We start from the raw sequence: 18,537 nt of genomic DNA on the forward strand, positions 1-18,537 counted from the left end.
TAATCCACAGTATTTTCATTATGAAGGTTAGTCATGTGATCTCATAGTCTGATGAGGAAGGCATCTGTAAAGCTATAAGGAATCTCAAGTCAAATTTGAAAGTATCAGGAACTGTGATTAGAAGGGGAAAAATAAAAACCCAGAAAAGGCAAAAGAAACTTTAACAAAGCAATTTAACTGGAGAATGTCTTGTAGGAGGATGAAAACAGCATAAAATGCCAAAACAAGGACCTGAAAAAAATAAAAGAAAAACAGTAACGATAAAAAAACATGCTCCTGTGCCAGCCAAAGCTTCTATTTCGGTAGTAGCAATAAACTGGTGGGATGTGAGAGGGAATTGCCTGGATCATCATTTATACTGGACAACAAAACTTAAATGTCAACAACCAGGCTGCAAAAGGTTTTGAGCAGGGAGGGAAGAGCTGTTGTGAGAACAAACCATCTGCCAGGTCCGAAACCCCCAGCAGCATCACCAGCAATCCAGCAGGACAAACCCTTCCTTCCAGCACTCACTGTGTGTGGCTCCGCTGTGCAGGGCATGCGCATGCAACAGTGAGAGGGGCGTTTCTAAAGGAAGAGTTACTCTAACTTCTAAAAAACCAAAACCTACTAAACATAACTCAAAAAAATAATGAAGACAAAATAAAAAGCTACCTTCAATCTTATTTTGCTAAAACTCTTACCATGAATCAAACCGAGTAGTTAACTGCAAAATGAGATCAAAGAAGAGACAGCACATTACCGAGGGCATAAACCTAACTTCTAATGATAGGTTGACCTCATACGACCGAGTGACCAGGAAATGTCTGAGAATTATATCCTATTTCTGACATATACTGACTTCAGCACATACCTTGAAAAAAATGAAGTGGTAGGCTTCTCTATATCAACCTTACACCCACTCCACGGAGCTCAGAAGAATTCTTATATTATTTGTAAGAAATCATTCTTTTCTTACTGCTCCCAGGGACCTCAATTTTCCAAACAAGCTTTGATCCTAGCTTACATCTCAGTGGCTAAATGGCATATCATAATGCATGTCATCTAGTTTCAAGTATAGTCTCTTACAGTTATTTGCAATGAGATGAAAAAACCGCTTGACATACTACTGCAATGTTGTTTCCTAAGAGTTGCATCATTCTACTATCTATTGTACAAGGATCAAATGCAGAAAAATTCAGATTCATTTGTTCATGTTTTTCCCACAATGTAAAAAACATGTACAGATCATTTCTATCTCAGATCTCAACCAAAAAAGCCATAAATAGCTCTGCTTATCAACTACGCCTTAGATGAGGGAAAGTAATTTATTGTACCTTAAATTCTGTACTCAGTTCAGCCCCAAGTCCATTTCTTTCAGTGGAATTAAAAAAACCCCAAACCTCAAGGATAAAATGTGCCTCTTTAAGATGCATTACTGAGTTGTAAGACAGATATTAGAAATGTATTGTTTAACAGTATCCATTAATTTGAATCTCTCCTTTCGGCAGTGTTTTGTTTGTTTGTGGCATCCAGCTTAATGACACAGAAGCTGAACTCCCAATACCCGTGCCTTTGTCTCATGGGCAGGAAGAACAGTCTTGCTGGTTCATGCCAGAGCCAGGGTTTAAGGAAGATGAATACATTTCAAAGCTCTAAAACAGATTCTTACAAACAAAGCAGTTAATCTCTCTGTATAAAACGGGTAACACTTCCTCCCAGCTATTTTGCTTCCTTGTTTACTTGAGAATTAAAATTTGCCTCTTACTAACCATGTATGGACGCTACCGGGAGACGACAATTCCAGTTTCATTTGGGGCTACAAAAGGAATACCAGCAACAAAGTAATGAGAGTTTAATCTTTGTTAGGAAGATCATTAGGGCCATGACATTCAAATCCCATTAAAAAATACTAGAGTAGAATGTTTCTTGCAAAACTGGCCAGACAAATCCTGTAAGACACTAGAAAGAAAAGTTTTATTTAAATTATTCAGAACTACATGCATTCTCCATTAATTCTGCTTTTCTTTACTTTCTTCCCTGCCCCCCCCCCCCTTTTTTTTGGCATTCACTCCTTGCCACCCTGGTCTCATGCTGAACATGGTCAGATTATTTCAGACGTCCACAAAGGGTAACAGTTCTTACTTCTTGGAATCTACCGATTTCATTTTTTCCCTTTCATCAAAGCAAACAGTAAACAAAAATTAAATACACTATGGAAAAGATCCAAAACTAAACCCCCCCACACTTCTAAAAGACCAGACTTAACAAAAGGAAAAGCAAACCCAAATGAAAGGAGAGGCACTACAACCACAGCTCATTCTCATCTGCTCTTAACTCAGGTAAGTAGCAACTGGAAAAATCCTGCTAGGGCTAGCTGCTTGTGGTAGGAACTACAGGGCAGCTATTAGCACAGATGCCCTATTGAGTTAGGTGTTGTGGAAATGTATCAAGGAACACTTTCCTGCTGTGAAAAGCTTCTGTTTTAAATGAACAACTCAGAGAAAAGAAAAGGAACAACAAAGAAAAGGAGCAAGAAACCCAGGCTGGGGCTGGAGAGTGGAATCCACGACATTCAGCACGGCAAATATATTTCCAGTGGATTAATCTTGTAACTACACATGGGCCTGTGAGGTTTATTCAGGTCAAGCCCTGGTCGTGAGAGCTGATGTATGCCCACTGACCGCAGCCTGCATTTACTTTTAAGCACTTGGCACAATCAGGACAAAAGAAGCCCAGTAGAGCAGTTGATTTTCACCTTGTCATTCTTTTCACTCTCAAAGTCCTGTCTCTATCCTGCTTCTTGCCCTGCCCCCTGATATTATTAAAATCATCTTTATCACTCTCCCATCAAGATTAGCTGAACTGCATAATCATTGCCTTTTGAGCAAACCCTTGGATTTCTCCCTTTTCCATCTCTGCCTTCCCCATGCCTTCCCCCATCCCCAAATACACGCTCCTCTTCTTGCAAAAGCTATTCTGACTCTTCTACTTTACACAGGGCTGAAAGTCATTTCTATGAATATCTTGGAAGGATAGTAATAATAATAAACATATTCCCAAAGCAGAAGAATTTTATTATAAAAATGTGCATGTTAATTAAAAAAAAGCGTGGGTGACATATAGCCGCTCCCCACTCACTCCGAGACTCAGCAAGTGCCAGTGTTATTTGGTGATAAGGACAATGTGATATTAGCAGCCAAGTACTTTAAAATAAGTTGCGTGAAACCAAGCAAGTTCTTGCTGCTTACAAGGAATATGAAACTCTACAAGTTACGTGCAGGAAGTGCAGAGCACCCAGGAGGACACTTCCATACCGCGGAATCTATTATAAAGTGACACTGCACTGAAATGACACAGCTATCAGCACTCTGTCCTATTTCTAAGCAGATCAATTCAAATTTAAGTACATATATGTTTTTTTCTTGAACGAGACCAATAACTTTAAATAGCAGTGAATTCTTCAAAAGATATGCAGAAAATAAAGATCCACAAGCACAAAGCGAGCTTGAAATTGACTTCATACTCCTCTTGTAAATATACTCAAAAATTCATTAGAGACATTTATATGGATATGTCTGTAGCTCTCCTCCTCCACCGCCCAGTCCTCTGCTCTACCTGTATGCACAAACCTTCAACTTTTCAGCCATTCTCAGTTCTCTTTTTTCTGTCTTAAACATAACTTCAGCTTTATGTTACTTGATTTCTTATATTAATTTCAGCTGAAGTGAAAGCAAAGCAAATTTTTCCTGAAATCTACATAACTGAGGGCTAAAACAAGTGATATTCCCAAAAATGCTGAACAAGAAAGACTTCCTAATGCAGGAATAATTGCGTCTGTTTATCTTCTAGGGTGTTTCTGCAGAGTTGTTCTTTGCTAAACTGTACTATATTGAATTAAACTCTGTTACCTCATCTAGTCTAGACAAAGTTTTCTTACTTGAAATTCTGGGTTTAGAGGCAAACACTTCTGCCAACAGATCAGTTTTGTAAACTGATATGCTTTTAGAGGAAGCAGTGCAGAGAACTGCAGTTCCCACTGCAAACTTTCCCCTAATCAAGAGGAAAACCCCTGAGATCATGCATCATAAAAAGGTAAAAGTACAAAAGATCCACCCAAATGGCTTAGAGATTTTTGGAAAAGAGAAGAGAATTAAAAGAAAAGAAATTGCTCTTTTCTCTCATTTTGGGCAACTTGGATTTTGGTTTCAGATAGGTTTTCTACAAGTCAAAAATAATTCAGTTTTCATTTTTAAGCTAAAATAATTCAAAACAGAAATCGCAGAACCTGTGTTAGATAGGAGGTGAATAAAAATTTGGTTGGGATTTCAAAGTTGCTTATTTCTGTGAGAACTGTAGGTAAATGGGAGCAGTTCCCCTCACCCCTGCCCTAACCACTCTTGTTACTATTCCCTAAAACCCACCAAAGATGCAGTTCACTGGTTCAGAGAAGGAATCACCTAGTAAGAAACTCCACAGGATTCACACACATTTCCTAAGAGTGAGGCAACATCCTGGAAAGGCTCTGGAAGGAGAAGAACAACTACTTTTGTAGACTATGGCACAGATCCAAAAATTTCTTTGTTGTAGAAACAACCAGAATAGCAACCGCTGTGAGGGGTAACTATCCCTTTAGTCATGATGGTTTCCTGTTAGATTGTTTCTTCGGGAGGTCACTTTGTGGAAAACAAAAAAACAATATCCACTTCTTCAAAAGATGTGATACCCTTTACTGCTCAAACGTAAAAGGATTCATTTTCCTTCTCTTTCACTGCTCCTCAAAACACAATTTGCTAAGATATAAGGCATCTTGGTATGGGACAAATCATCGCATCTGGTCAGATTGCTAGAGAAGTGTCAACAAAAGGGACAAATACCTTTAATACAGACTGTAATCCTGATGTGGAAGACAAAAGTTTGCCAGACAGGGTAAATCTCAATTATTTTTCTTAAATTTTAAATGAGTGATCATCAGTAATATACACTTTATTCTTTTTTTAACAGTTATACTGATAGAGATGACATATTCTTTTATAAGGAACACTGCAAATTACAGGTTTCCAAAGGAAATAATGAATGCTACCCTCTCAGTCCATGTGCATTCTGCAGTTGTTTTGCTGTGATCCCTGGATAAAGTAAATGCATGAAATACGGAATGATAAACCGACGTTACAGAAAATGAGTGTTTCCTGTGCCATGGGTTCATTTATCTGGGCAAGCAAGAGCTGTGCTCAAGGGCTCACAGAACCCATCACTTGTGTATGCAGCACCAGAACAGGCCAACAGTGGCTGGGAGATGAGAGAGCACATACCCAGTGGTTTACTGGGGAGAGGGGCCAGGGGACAAAGATTGCTGTATCTCTGAAGAACCTTATTTTTCAGAAGACCTGAGGTATCAGCAGTGGCTCTTGCAAAAAGAGCTCACATAACTCCTTTCCTGAGACAGACCAGTAACCTGCATGGACATTGTGGGACATCCCACAGTATGGCTAGCTGGGAGATTAAGGGTTCAGAAAGGATGAAGCAGTGTGGCATACACGAGGCTGCCCAAAGAGAACTTTTTTGGACCTTTACTTCCAAGGTCATCCACATCTCATCATCATCATCAGAGTCTGAGAGTCTGTACCACCAGTCATGGTACCAGAGATCACCAAACCTGCCACCTTCTTCACACCTCAGAGTCTCCAAGGAAGGGGGGAAATCAAACATGGAATTTCATCCAGCTGTCAGATCTCTGGCAACTACTGCAAATTATATTCCTGTATACAAACAGTTCAGCAACCTGAACAGTCCCTCACTTCAAAAATACTTCCGTGTCCCAACATAAAAAGATTTCTCAAGGCTTTGCAGATGAAGCATTAGCTAATGGCCGTGGAGCACAACTGCTTTCCATAGCGGATCCTGAATCCACAAGGATCCCAGGGTCTCCCCACAAAGGACTCTGAGACTCGGTGAAAAACTGGCAGGGTTGAGTGAAAAGTTTAAATGAGCCAAATTGCTAGCAAATTCAGAGTTCACATTAATAATTATGCCATTAGCTTCAAGCTAAATTAATACATTATTAGTACTCTGAATGAAAACCTTCCATCCAAACACACCTAAACTCCAAAATCTTTAATATTCTGATCCAGATCCAAATTCAGACCAAAAGAGGGGAGTAGGAGGAGGGTAAGTCTTAATTTTTCAACTAGGACTCATTCAAAAGGGCATTAACAGTAGCTAATGAGACTCAGAAAATGCATGCTTAAATATTTTGCAGTTCAACTCCAGAATTTCCATTAATGTGCTGTCTTTGCAACATCAGCAGGTAAGCCAAAAAAGCAGCATTTTGTAGATTTATATGAACTCTCCGGAGCAGAGCTATGCTGCACAAAGCTGAACTCTAATGAATTCCCTGGTTTATTACAGCCAGATCAGCCAGTGTTTTGATTTCTAAAATCTCTTCTACAATGGATTCTGCGACAGTCCATGATTTTTTTTGGAGCTCGCAGGAATCAAAACAAGAATTCTGTAAATGAAAGTACCTTCAAAGTTCATAGTGCCAACTAGCTTAAGAATAATCAATAAAAACAGCTGCTGTGAAAAGACCTTATTCCATAGCACTAGATATTAGCAATTACTGGGTGTAAAACACTCTGAGATATGGGTAGCTTATGTCAAAAAGGGCCCTTCAAACACAAATTTTTATTATTGTAATTTTTATTATACAGACAAGTGTTTATATTATCACTTCAAATAATACCACTGCATATGCATAATTCCAGTCCCAAGTATACACTCATCAGCACCCAAGAAAAGAGGAGGACACTAGAAGGCCTACACATTCCCTACAGAAACTGGCCTTTTTGCACCATATTGCATTTCAGTTTGGGCTTCTATATTCAGTCCTCCCATCTTTTTTGTTATTTCCTCAGGTATTCAGTAGAAATGAAACCGTTTTTATGAGGCCTGGCTTTCTGAGTTCTACAAAGATGTAGTCGACGTGCAAGAAAACCGGCCAGGTGACGTGCTTCACGGCAGGCAGCTGCCTGGGCAGGACTCCGAATCAGGAGATTCCTTGGTTTTGGCAAAACCACAGGGTCTGCCAATTAAAAAAAAAAAGTTTTTTATTTTTTTGCAAACTTCATTGAGCGCTGAGCCTAAAACTGCCTTATGGACTGGATACGCAGCTGTATCTGGCAGCTTATCTGGTCTGCACACCAGCGTGCCGCCTGTGCAGGACCACAGGCCCCCGTAGATGCCGGAGCGCTGGCGACGTGGGGGTGTCTCAGCTGCGACACAGGAACCGGCACTGCGGCACCCGCGACTGCCAGCTCTGGGCAAGCACCGGCTGGTTTTACCCCCTCTGCAACTCAGGAAAACTGGCTGCTTTTATCTGAGGGCCCAGCAGAAAATGCTAGAAAGTCTAGAGCATGGGAAGGAAACACCACAGCGCTAGGACAGCTTTAATTCATCGGCCTTCCCCGTGCTAATGAGGGTATTGCAGCTCAAGGAAAAAAATGCATTTATACTGATAGTAAAAGGACTCTGTGTCACCAGCTCCACACTACAACAACGAATTGCTTGTTTTCGGTGCTAAGGTCATCTTCAAGGACTGGTTTCGGACTTCCCCTGGAAGAAACAAGAAAGGAGGGGGATTTTTTTCCACAGTGCGAGGGAATCTGAGCATGACCATGTGGAAACAAACACAAACTATTCTGGCTCCTTCCTTGCCAGACCCAGTCCCCTCTCGTAATTAACCATTAATCACACGCACAAAAAATCTCCTCCAAAGGACGACATTTGCAGCATGCGTTAAGCTTCACTTTCCCCGGAATGGGGGCAGCCGAGACGCACGAGGTCACCCGCAGGCAATCCATCTCCCCCGAAACACAGCAGCGGCAAACCGCGCTCTGCATTTCAAACGCGGGCCGCCGCAGCCCTCCGCAGCACCGCGCTGCTGGCGCCCGTGGCACGCAGATGCCCCGGGCTGGCTTCAGCAGGGCCACAGCAGGTCTGCAAGCGGCCAGCAATCGCCCTGCCATGACAAAGCCGTGCGCAACGGCAAACGGACTTCCCTAAGCTAAGTGGCGTTTTGGCGCAAGGCAGCGCAGTAATTTTTTTTTCCTTCCTATTAAATTAAAATGTTATGAGACTTCACAGAACCACCATGTAGAAGCCTCGATGATAAGGCAGTATGAAATTTATAAACCCATAAATCAATAAAACACAAATATGGCAAGTAATTTATTCAGCCCTATGCAACAAAACCGCTTTTCCCCTAATTCTACCCCTCATTTGACAGCGTTTGCTGTGTGATTTTCTGTCTCATCATCGTATTCTTCTGTTTCTCATTATTTTCTTTTCCCATCTGGGTTTAACAGGTTCTCGCATCCTTCATTTTAATGCAGTTATCTGGCTGTGCCAGTGCCTTAGCCAGGAAATTGGGAGAGGTGGGACAGAAGGAAGCGCTACAAAAGTGGGAGGCTGGGAGCCGCTCTAAATGGAGCACTGTCTACGTATGTACTTAGGCAGCTGATAATGCAAGCCACAAGGAGAGAGAGAGCGGCAGAGGAGCATGGGGAAAAGTCTTGAAATGGAAAGTTTATTGAATGTCAGGAGCCAAGAAGCACATAGCTGAGGAATGGAGAATTTTCCTGGCTTCTGCTGCTGCTGGAGATAATTTGCAAGGTTTTGTCTGGTTTGTCTGTCTTCGAATTCTTTAAACTTTCATTTGGACCACTTGTATGTCCACAATGGTGTCACTCATTTTGTTTACTCTGAGATTAAAGTTTTTTTCTCTGCCTTTAAAATTCATGTCCATGACACTTTTTAAAAATCCATTTTACTTTTCCTCCCTCACAGATCTTTTCACATCTTCTTACAGCTCCTTCCCCCACCTTCTTCTCTTCTTCTCAGGCACAGCGTCCAAGTTTTCCTCTCCTAGAGTTGCTACTATTCCAGCTTGAATACTATTGTGGAAAATCTCTGATGACAAAGCAGGACGTAGATGGGAAAAAAAAAAGCGGGGCGGGGGGGGAAAAGAACAAGAACCTCAGGTGATTTTCAGACCTCATTATGGAACCCAGATACACTCACTGCCTCATTGACTTTCTATCTTGCTTCCTACCTGGTCTGGAAACACCTCTTTTGTTTCTCGGCTATATTTTTGGTTTCCCTCCTTCTGCCTTTCAAATAGAGGAATGAAAAAGAAAATACAACAAAAAATACTTTACTCCACGGCACCTGCTGATTTTAGCTACTCGGCGTTCACGCCAGCTGTGGGCGAAGGAGCGAACGCGTGCACCAAAGAGATGGTGAGCAGGTGCCGCACCGCAGTGTGAGACGCTGAAGCAGAGGTGCACCGCATGGGTGCGACAGGGCGGCAGAGACAACCACGGCGCGAGCTGCTCCTGGAGAGGTGATGACTACGAGGAGAGCAGGGAAAAGGAGGGTAGATGTATGGCACCGAGCCCGGATCAGCCAGGATACGCAGAAGAGAAATGTGGCAAGAAAAGGCACTTGCTAAATATTTGGAGAGGCCTTTAACATAGCTGGGAAATGAGTGAAACACAATCCGCAAGATAGAAGGATTGCAGCAAATCAGACGTGCTAAAATAAGTATCACGTGCAGTATAAAGCGTTAAGCAGCAGAGATACAAATAAATACAGAACAGGCTGTGCGTTACTGAGTTGCATTTGATTGCATTCATTCATTTATCCATCACAGCTTTTACTGCCACAGGCGAGAGAAGACAAAACAGAATTGCAGCATTTTCACCTGTATTTACCTTTTGCTTTTTTCAAGCCCAGGCAGATGGGATAAATGAAAGGAATGGTCTTTGTTCGAACGGAGTCACGGCTGCTTGTGCACATCCAGTCTGCCCGCACTGAAACTGGGCGCGCTTGTTCCATGTTTCTATTCATTACATTTCACTCCAAATTTATACAGCCAGTTAACCAGTAACTTGCACAGATCTGACAGCAGCACCTACCTGTACCTATCTATTTAATGGCCTGTCGGCAATACCATTATAAAATCCTCTTTTTATGGATGCATAACACAGTCATAAAATGTGTTTTCCTAGCTTCAAAATTGTCCAACATGATTCCATCTCCAGAAACACTTTATTTTTAAAAGTAGCACGGTACAACGTGTGATGAAAATATATTACCATCCATTTCATATTGAACACTGCCTAACCCCTCCAAAACAGAGGCTCTTCTTTTAAAATTACAAGTCCTCAGCCACACTGAACACAAAACTACAATTTCGGCACAGCAGCTCTAAGGCATGTGGGACAGATGTGAATCAAACCAGTGTGTTTAGATGGGCTCAGGACCCACCGCGGTAAAACCAGCCAACTGGTTTTGAAGGGACTGGGCTGTGTCCCCACAGAGCATATCTGGCTGCTTTGTAAGCAATTAAGATTGACCATCGATCTCTGTTTCACATGAAGTTCATCACTGCAGCATTTTCACCCTCCTGCCCTAAAAGGAGCAAACAGAAACAAGTGCCATTGAGCCTGGTGTGCTTTCTGCCACCCAGCAGATGCAATTCATCTCCACTGAAAGCTCCCTGTGCTCAGTCCAGGAATTGTTTATGCTCTATGTTCAGGCCTCAGATAGGATTTAGGTGATACACAGGGCTGTCTGCAGGGTGCAATTTTTACCTGGAAAAGCTGCTGTCCAGTAAGTGCATGCATGTGTACGGTCTTTCCCTCTATACCCTGAAGCTCCTCCCTCCCCCACCCCAGGCTGAAACCCAGAATTTGTCCCCATATTTTTTAGTCCCAGATTTACCACTTTCTCCTGTCAGATACTCTGTTCAAAGGCATTCAAGCACCACAGTTCATGTCCCTAAAGATCACAAAATAGGATTTTTAGGGGTATGGAAGTAAAAAGCAACAAACAAAGCAACCAACCCTTCCACTCCTACCAATAACAACCAAGGTTTGGGGGATATGTTCATCTGCCTTCTGATCCCGGAGACAAACCATTCTCAAATTGAAACCGCTCTCCAAGCCCAACAACTGACAGACTCAGAAATGTATCTTTAAAGCAAAAGATAAAAAGAAATAAAAAATGACAGTTCTTCATGCTGTAAATAAAACATCTGGTTTTGTTTCCCTAACACCCCAGGGTTAACCCTTCATAAGAGTTGGTAACTCTACACTCTCTATATACCTGACTGACGAGCTGGGCTAACCACGGTCCAATTAAGCGTTTTCATGCTATTGGCAGCATAATGCCTTTTTAACTTCTTGCTTAAAGAAATGCTCCTAAGGCACCGTGATGAAAAACACATGATCAGGTATGTTCATGGTGACAAGCCTCCCTGTGAGCTGGGGCCAGCCACTCCCAGGCGTTTTAGCCGCTGCTGAGGCAGGGCCTGTCTGAAACCCAGCTGCAACAGGGCGAGTTTCTCCTGCGCATTTATACCAGGATAGAGAGGCCACTGAGAGCAGTTCAACAGCTGGTGGGAACATTTTTTTTCTGGCTGGTAAGCATTTCTGGACACACGATTTAGTACAGCCAATAAGGGTCAGCTACACTATCAGCGACAAATGGAGGGCAGTGTAAATCCTCCTACTTGCCTGACTAGTTTCATCACACATGCCTAATTATTCAGGCAGCCTTCAAAGATTTCTCTTGGGCAGCTTTTGTCATGCATCTTCTCAGCTCTAAGGCTAAAGGTTTCTTTTATAGCACCCACTGATGTGGTTAAAAGGTCTAATCCAAGTATAGTTTACAATGTTTGCTTTGTACATACGGTACTTTGGTATATATGTCTCAAATTTGAATTTACAGTGGCCACTCCATATATTCAGAAATTTTGTACACTAGATAAACTCTAATTTGAACCATGGCCTGCATTCTAATAGAGAAAATATATCAAGAAAATTCTTGTAACATGATCACCATGCATAAACACTTTTCTGAACTGTTTGAAAGCAAATAAGCTGAAAATTTATCGGACTACATTAAGACACAAAGTTTACAGTGCTGGTGTGCATGTGTAATAGGAATTGTGCCTCAAAGCATGACATCATTGAAAAGAGAATCTGAATTTCCTTGCAAAGCAATATGACAGTCAGAATTAAGGTGTTTAATATATAGATTCTGAAGCATTCATTTGGACAGTTTTATTTCCAAGTAATGAAAATTGCATAGGTCGCAATTGTCTCAGAAACACTTCTGATTTTACACGTGGTGCATAAGGAAATACTATTGTCATAGCCAAAGAATGTGAGTTTTTGTACATGCTGTGTATTTCATGAGATAACTCATTCTGTAGACTCAAATAAAAAGTAACAAATTTATGGGCCAGTTTGCCCTGTAAAATATTCTTCCTAATCCTTGTACAGATACACTTCTTGCTAATCCTTCTGCCTGAAAACATTTTTGTGAATGACTTTGAACATTTCTATCACATTTTATCAGCTTTAAGCTGATCTAATTTCTTTAATTTTCACCAGGTTTGTCTGTCCAGATATCAGACTTTTATACTTGATCTGGTTTTGTATAAAACCCCTAGACTGCTACATTTTAATTTTAAGCAGACATTTGTCTTCATCTGCATCGTGTAAAGTACTAAGCACCTTCTTGGTTCTTAGTTAATTAGGAGCAACAACCGACGCATCAGGTAGTAATAGCATCCAGTTAATGATAATATATGATGCCTGCTTAAGTGTTGTGAGTCACATCATAGCACAGAGATATTTGCCTGTGTTGCTGTGTGCCCTGGATGTGATGCACTGGCTCTCTGCAGCCATGACACAGAGTGCTAGCACAGCCTAAAAATCCCAACTCCTTGCCCTGGTCTTCAGTGTGAATTTCTACATACACTTAGATGCTAGTAGTTTGGGCACTTATGACCACCATCAGCAACGTTGCCTCTCCAAGTTTTAAATATGCCTGTTCATCAGGCTTGTGACAATAAGATGACCACATATGTTTGTTAAAAACATAAGGTTACAGCCTGCCAAGCACATGGGAGGTTTTGAAACATGGGAAACTCTTCCGTGGAAGTGTTTTCCCTTCCAAAACAAAGCTGGAAACCAATCCAAGAGGCCAGAAATCCCATTTCCACCAGTGGGGGCTGGAGTCTCAGTACAACCGAGTTCTCAACAAGAGATAAATTTTCAGCTGGTTTCTGCTGTGAGCTCACAGAGCCTGAGGAGTCACATCACAGGAGGCTTCACTCCGAGATGTAAGTGACTGGTATATCCTAGGATGCTATGCAAATAATTTGTTAACACAGTATACCATCAAATAAATACATACAACCTCCCACAGAAAACAGTGTGAGTTGTACATGTATATCTGAGCACGTCTTTTTCCTCGATAGCTTTCTACAGGACTCAAATGATGACATAAGGAAAGGCCAGTGGGAAGCTCAAATTCTCTGTTCATATGATAGGAGAAGAGTGGGCATGAATTGTAAAAAAAAAAAACTGTAAAATTGTAAACAAAAAATTGTAAACAAAAGTAAGCATTATAGAGACATTCAGAAATTTACTAAAGTACCAAAATGTGAGGATATCTGAGATGACAGAGATCACTCATTGAGTAAAAGTTCGGAAATACATGTTAGCTTGCTCTGAAAAATCAAGTAGTTGCAGTTCACCAAGGCTTTGTCTCTGGACTAGGTCTGTATCAGCATCTGAAACCAACTGGAATTTATTCAGGCTGAGTACACTGTCTTTTGATATAGCTAATGTCATCAGAACATGAACTCCTAATATTGATTCAAAGAAAAATGGCATGAAGAAGAGTTGGCATCAAGATGGAACCATGCCTGACAAGGGGATCGAGCAAGCAAGCTACCGGGCCACAAGTTTGAAAGCCTCGGTGCTTCAGTTTCTAGCATGCAACACTACGCAGTGTTTTTATTCCTCTGCAAAGGATACATGACACATGGGGAAAAAAGCATTATATAAAATGAGAGCTTGCCTCATGAGACGATTCAAAAAACAAAACACCGAGACAACTCCAGTACACTGCTAAAACTTAGCCACCCTAAACTTTCCTTATAGGTATGGGTAAACTTCTCCAGACAGAAAATTCAGATTATTTCAGACAGAAATGTGTCTCTCTACTTACTTTTTTTTTAAGTTAGAATGTCTATAAAGGACAGTCCTTTCCATTTTGCTGGTCCCCGGCGGTGGGGACTAAGGGAAGTCCTGGAGTACCCCACAGCAGTCCAGCTCTGCTATGTGGTGTGAAGGGCACTGGAGCCATGGCCCCTTCACTCGCTCTAATCTCCTTTCCAGCACAACCACATTTGCTTCATGGTCACGTTGTGGGCAACATTTACACACAAGCAAAACAAGGGTAACAAATGCTTTTAATGATGGCCTCCTTGCCTCAGGTCTGACCATACATGGTGGCTAAAAAAATGGTAAACAAGAGCATTTCCCACCTACATTTAGAAAGAACTACAGCTCTGCAGTAGGGAAACTATAATGCAGATCAGTCTGTATTTCCTAGTATATGCCCAGGAAGGTAAAAGTCACACCACTCTCTCTGCTTACTTGATGTTTGAAAGTACCTCCTACCACCAAAATATCAGTAAATTCTCATGCAGTCTCATCCTACAAAAAAGCTTCAGAAGTGAGCCACTGATTTTCATGAAAGCAGAAACTGCCCGTACTGAAAAAAGACAACATGTTTTTAGCCCCAGCTTTCATAGATTTGCACTGGTTTACCTATGGTGTGATATCCAGCAGATGGAGAAGCACACAATTACATGATCGCACTTGTTTAGCTTTTAACTTTGCCTATACACATCTGTCTTACTTGATTTTAAAGTAATTTTTAAGTCGATATTTAAAATTTAATTTGTTTAGACTCAGTATAAATATTTATTTAGACATAGTTACACTTATGTCAAATTGGACTATTCAATTACATTGATATAATCAGATATTTGGTTATATTAATCCAACTTGTGTATTCAGACAAGCCTCTAAAAAATAAAAGCATTAATTGTGCACAAACATTTGCAGAAAGGAACGAAATGAGAAGACAATGAGAAGAAATAATTTACTCTCTAAATGTCTTGAGAAACTGACCATCCACTGGGACAAAAAACCGCAGTATAACAACTCAGAAAATACAGCTATTGAAAAAGTGCCTATGAAATGGAATAGAGATAGGAATTGCCTATCTTTGGCGCTTTTGTTATTGCATTGAAATAATTGATCCCTGATGCTAAAGACAGCAACACTCATGGGATTCAAATACTCCACACTTTAATGAAGTCTCTCTCTCTAGCAATGGATTTAAGGTATGCATACTCCCACTGCACAGTGCCTTCAGCAAGAGTCACTGGTTTAATATTAAAGCACTGCAAGTATTCAGACTGAAGAGGTTATAATTCAAAGAGCAAAGCAAGGTCACCTTGCAGTCTCACCATTAAGTGAGGCACACTCACTACGACGGTCAGAGGAGAGGGCCAGATCCCCTATCTCCATACTAAAAATAAAAAAAATCCAAGGCAACTCTGAGGCTAAAAGACTTAGCCACTGATTTCAAAGGCCATGGCTTGATCTGAGTGCATCTGGAAAAAATGCACTAGGCCAATTAGGTGATTAAACAAACATCTCCCCCTCTCAAAAATAGCTCTGCTCTGCAGGAATGCTGTTTGCTTATTGGAAGAAGTTCCTTAACTTGTAGCGTCTTTTTCATATCCTTCCAGTCTAGGTCAAATCCTGAGAATAAGTATAACAATTGCTGAAAAAACAATGCAACATTTTTGTGTTAGATGGCTTTAGATTGCGTTGTGCCAGCCACTTGAAAGCTCACACTCTAACTATGATGGAGCAAGCTCCATCTGTAAGTCTCTCCTGCACAGCAAGCTTTGGTTACAGTGCTCTAGGAACTGGGTATCCTTACTGGTAACACAAATTTAGTATTTTATGGTTTATAGTAGCCTTCAAGTAGCAGCGTGACAGTAAAAATAACCTATCGGTTTGGAAGGAGTAACTACCTTTGCCTAGAATAGTCACCGGTCAAGTCTCCTTCCCTTTCCAGCCCTGCTTCCAGGCCTCAGCACAGGATGGCATAAACCTGCGGGAGGTGTATATGGAGAAACTGCTTAATTTCTAGTGCAAGCCAGGCCTCTCTGTTTTATACATTCTGGAGTACTACGCTAATAATCATATACGACTCTCACAGTAGTCTTGTTAGCTGACAGGGATCAGCACTTTTATTAATAACGCTTTGTTTAAACTTAACTACAACTGCTGTTTGATTTATGAAGTCCTTTGCAAGCTTCAGAGCGATTTGCACAAAATCACTATGATCTGCACACAGGGATTGCTTCACCCCGCACTGAATGAGTAGGGTGACACAGTACCTACTGTCCCAGCATCAGCAACCCTGCCCAAGAACATCTTTTGACATATGACCTCCTCCAATTAAATAAACAGAGCAATTTAGATAGGCAGAAGGTAATTATTAGGGCTGGAACCTGGCCAGCTCACTGAAGAAGGAACACCATTCTTTGAAAAAAGCTTTATGTTGTTTAGCAAAGTCTAACGACTGCAAGCTTTCAAGAGCATTGCACTGCACTGCACCCGTAGCAATGGGACATCCAAGTGTAACAGCGCTCTCTTTGTACCACCACCGGCAAAAGCTGAGAGGTCTTGGGCAGGATGGCTTGTTTCAGAGAGATGGTTGAAAACAAATGGCTTTCTACTCCACTTCTGTTTTGCCATAATCTCCTATAGCTTAATTGCACCCTATTTGTTTCAACCAAGAATAGGTAAATGAGAAATCAGGGCTCTGTGTTGCTTTCATTTGAGGGAATTACCAAATCTTGTTCTTTAGGGAAGGATTTAAACTGTTTTCCCGTATCACTGACTTCTTTGCCTTTTTTTTTTGTTTTAATGGAAGACAGAGGAGGAAGAAAGAGGAAGGTGAAATATATGGAGAGAGAACTTAGAAATAAGTCTCTCCCTAATTGCTACACGACAGTTGTGAGAAGCGCTGCAGTTCTACATGGGTATTGCCTCCATGTCAGTGTAGTGACAGCAGAGGGAGGAAAAACACCTCAGCTCTTCTGTGTGCAACTGGGTAGTCAAAGACACTTCCTTTCTGTGTAATTAAACCCTCATCTTTTTTCTATATAAGTACCAAATGTACCATATAGTCATTTCCAATTCGGACTGGTTTCACCAAGCCCACACCACATCCTCTTGATCCCACCCACCCAAAGGACCTCCAACATGAGAATCGCCCCAACTTCTCCCAGAGAGAACAGGATGCAGCAAAAATGAATGAAATATCTGCACTGGCCTTATCCTCTCTGATTGCTCCTTTCAAAGCCCAGTCCTACACCAGCCCTACGCTGAGCTTTCTGCTGCTGGTAGGTTTGAAGGAGGACTGAGTATTAGTTTTGCTTACTCGAGTAAGTTACTCTTCAAACTCCTTTTTTAGCCTGCCTAGTTGCATTCAATCTTCAACCTACCACAGTTAAAAATCTCTTCTGATTTTCTTTGTTTGGATATGACATCAGGTTTTTGAATGATACTTCCTTGTTTCTAATTCCTTACCTACACGTCAGCTACTCCTCCTCCTTTTTACATTTTTGGTCTTTCTTAACAGTTGGTGCATGCTGACCCTCTGCTTCCAAAAGCTTGTCTCATCTCGGATGCACTTCTAGGGTTTATTTCTAACTGCCCACATTAGCCAACTTGCAAAGAACTTCCTCTTTTTCACATAGTTCCCATTTCTGAAGCTGAACACAAATGTGTAAGGCTTTCTTTAGCCTATGCTGGAGAGAAAAAAAAAATATAAATGGCAAAGAAAAAAATGAAACTGCCACAAGAATGGCATACACTTCCCGCAGCACCTAGGCTCAGTCTGGCACCAGCTTTCTCTCAGGCCTTTAACTACGCAGCTTCAGACAACTATTATTTTTATATTGTGATAATGACTAGAGGCTCCAGGGTGATTCAGACCCCAGCTGCGCCAACTACCGTGAAAAGCAAACAGATACCGCCCTGTCTTCAAGTTTACAGTCTAAACCAACTTGTTCCTAGCTGGCGAGTAACTGCTATACCCGGCGTCCTTGCTGAAACGTCTACTGGTGAGAACCTTTCTCAAACAGAAGGCAAGTTTACACATTATTTAATAACAGCCCAGTATAAATGAACAGCTGTCAAGAGAAAGTATCCAACTCTGAGTCTTGAAATTATTTCAGTAAACCTTTTTCAGTGGCTGGGGCTGATTAGATAGAAGCTTCCTGTTCAAACAAGCAGTCTTTCCCCTTCAATTTTCATACCCTCAAAGAGAATATTATTTAAAATATGTGGGTACTATTAAGATTTGGGATTCCATCCAATTAAACATCGATACAGGAGGAAAATTATCCTTTTAAGAGATTACTAACAGCACACTGGCTTCTGTTGTCCACATGGGATCTTGAAAATTGACTGGCTGCGTGGAGCTTGACATTTTATACTACTTCAATGCAGAAATGGAGCAGAATTACGGAACAATTATTGATAAGTATGCAACTGTGGTACCGTAAAAGCCCCACGGGTAAGACCAATTTAAGGAAAAAGAAAT

General features: G+C 41.3%; 1 protein-coding gene across 9 annotated transcripts in view; it reads right to left on the reverse strand.

Annotated features, from left to right (window-relative positions):
- The window catches only part of PLXNB2 (plexin B2), a 255,297-nt gene that overhangs the window by 79,469 nt on the left and 157,291 nt on the right, over positions 1 to 18,537 (reverse strand). The window lies entirely within an intron of this gene.

The sequence above is a fragment of the Dromaius novaehollandiae genome, chromosome 1 (genome assembly GCF_036370855.1).
Source record: "Dromaius novaehollandiae isolate bDroNov1 chromosome 1, bDroNov1.hap1, whole genome shotgun sequence".
In the NCBI taxonomy this organism is placed as follows: Eukaryota; Metazoa; Chordata; class Aves; order Casuariiformes; family Dromaiidae; genus Dromaius; species Dromaius novaehollandiae.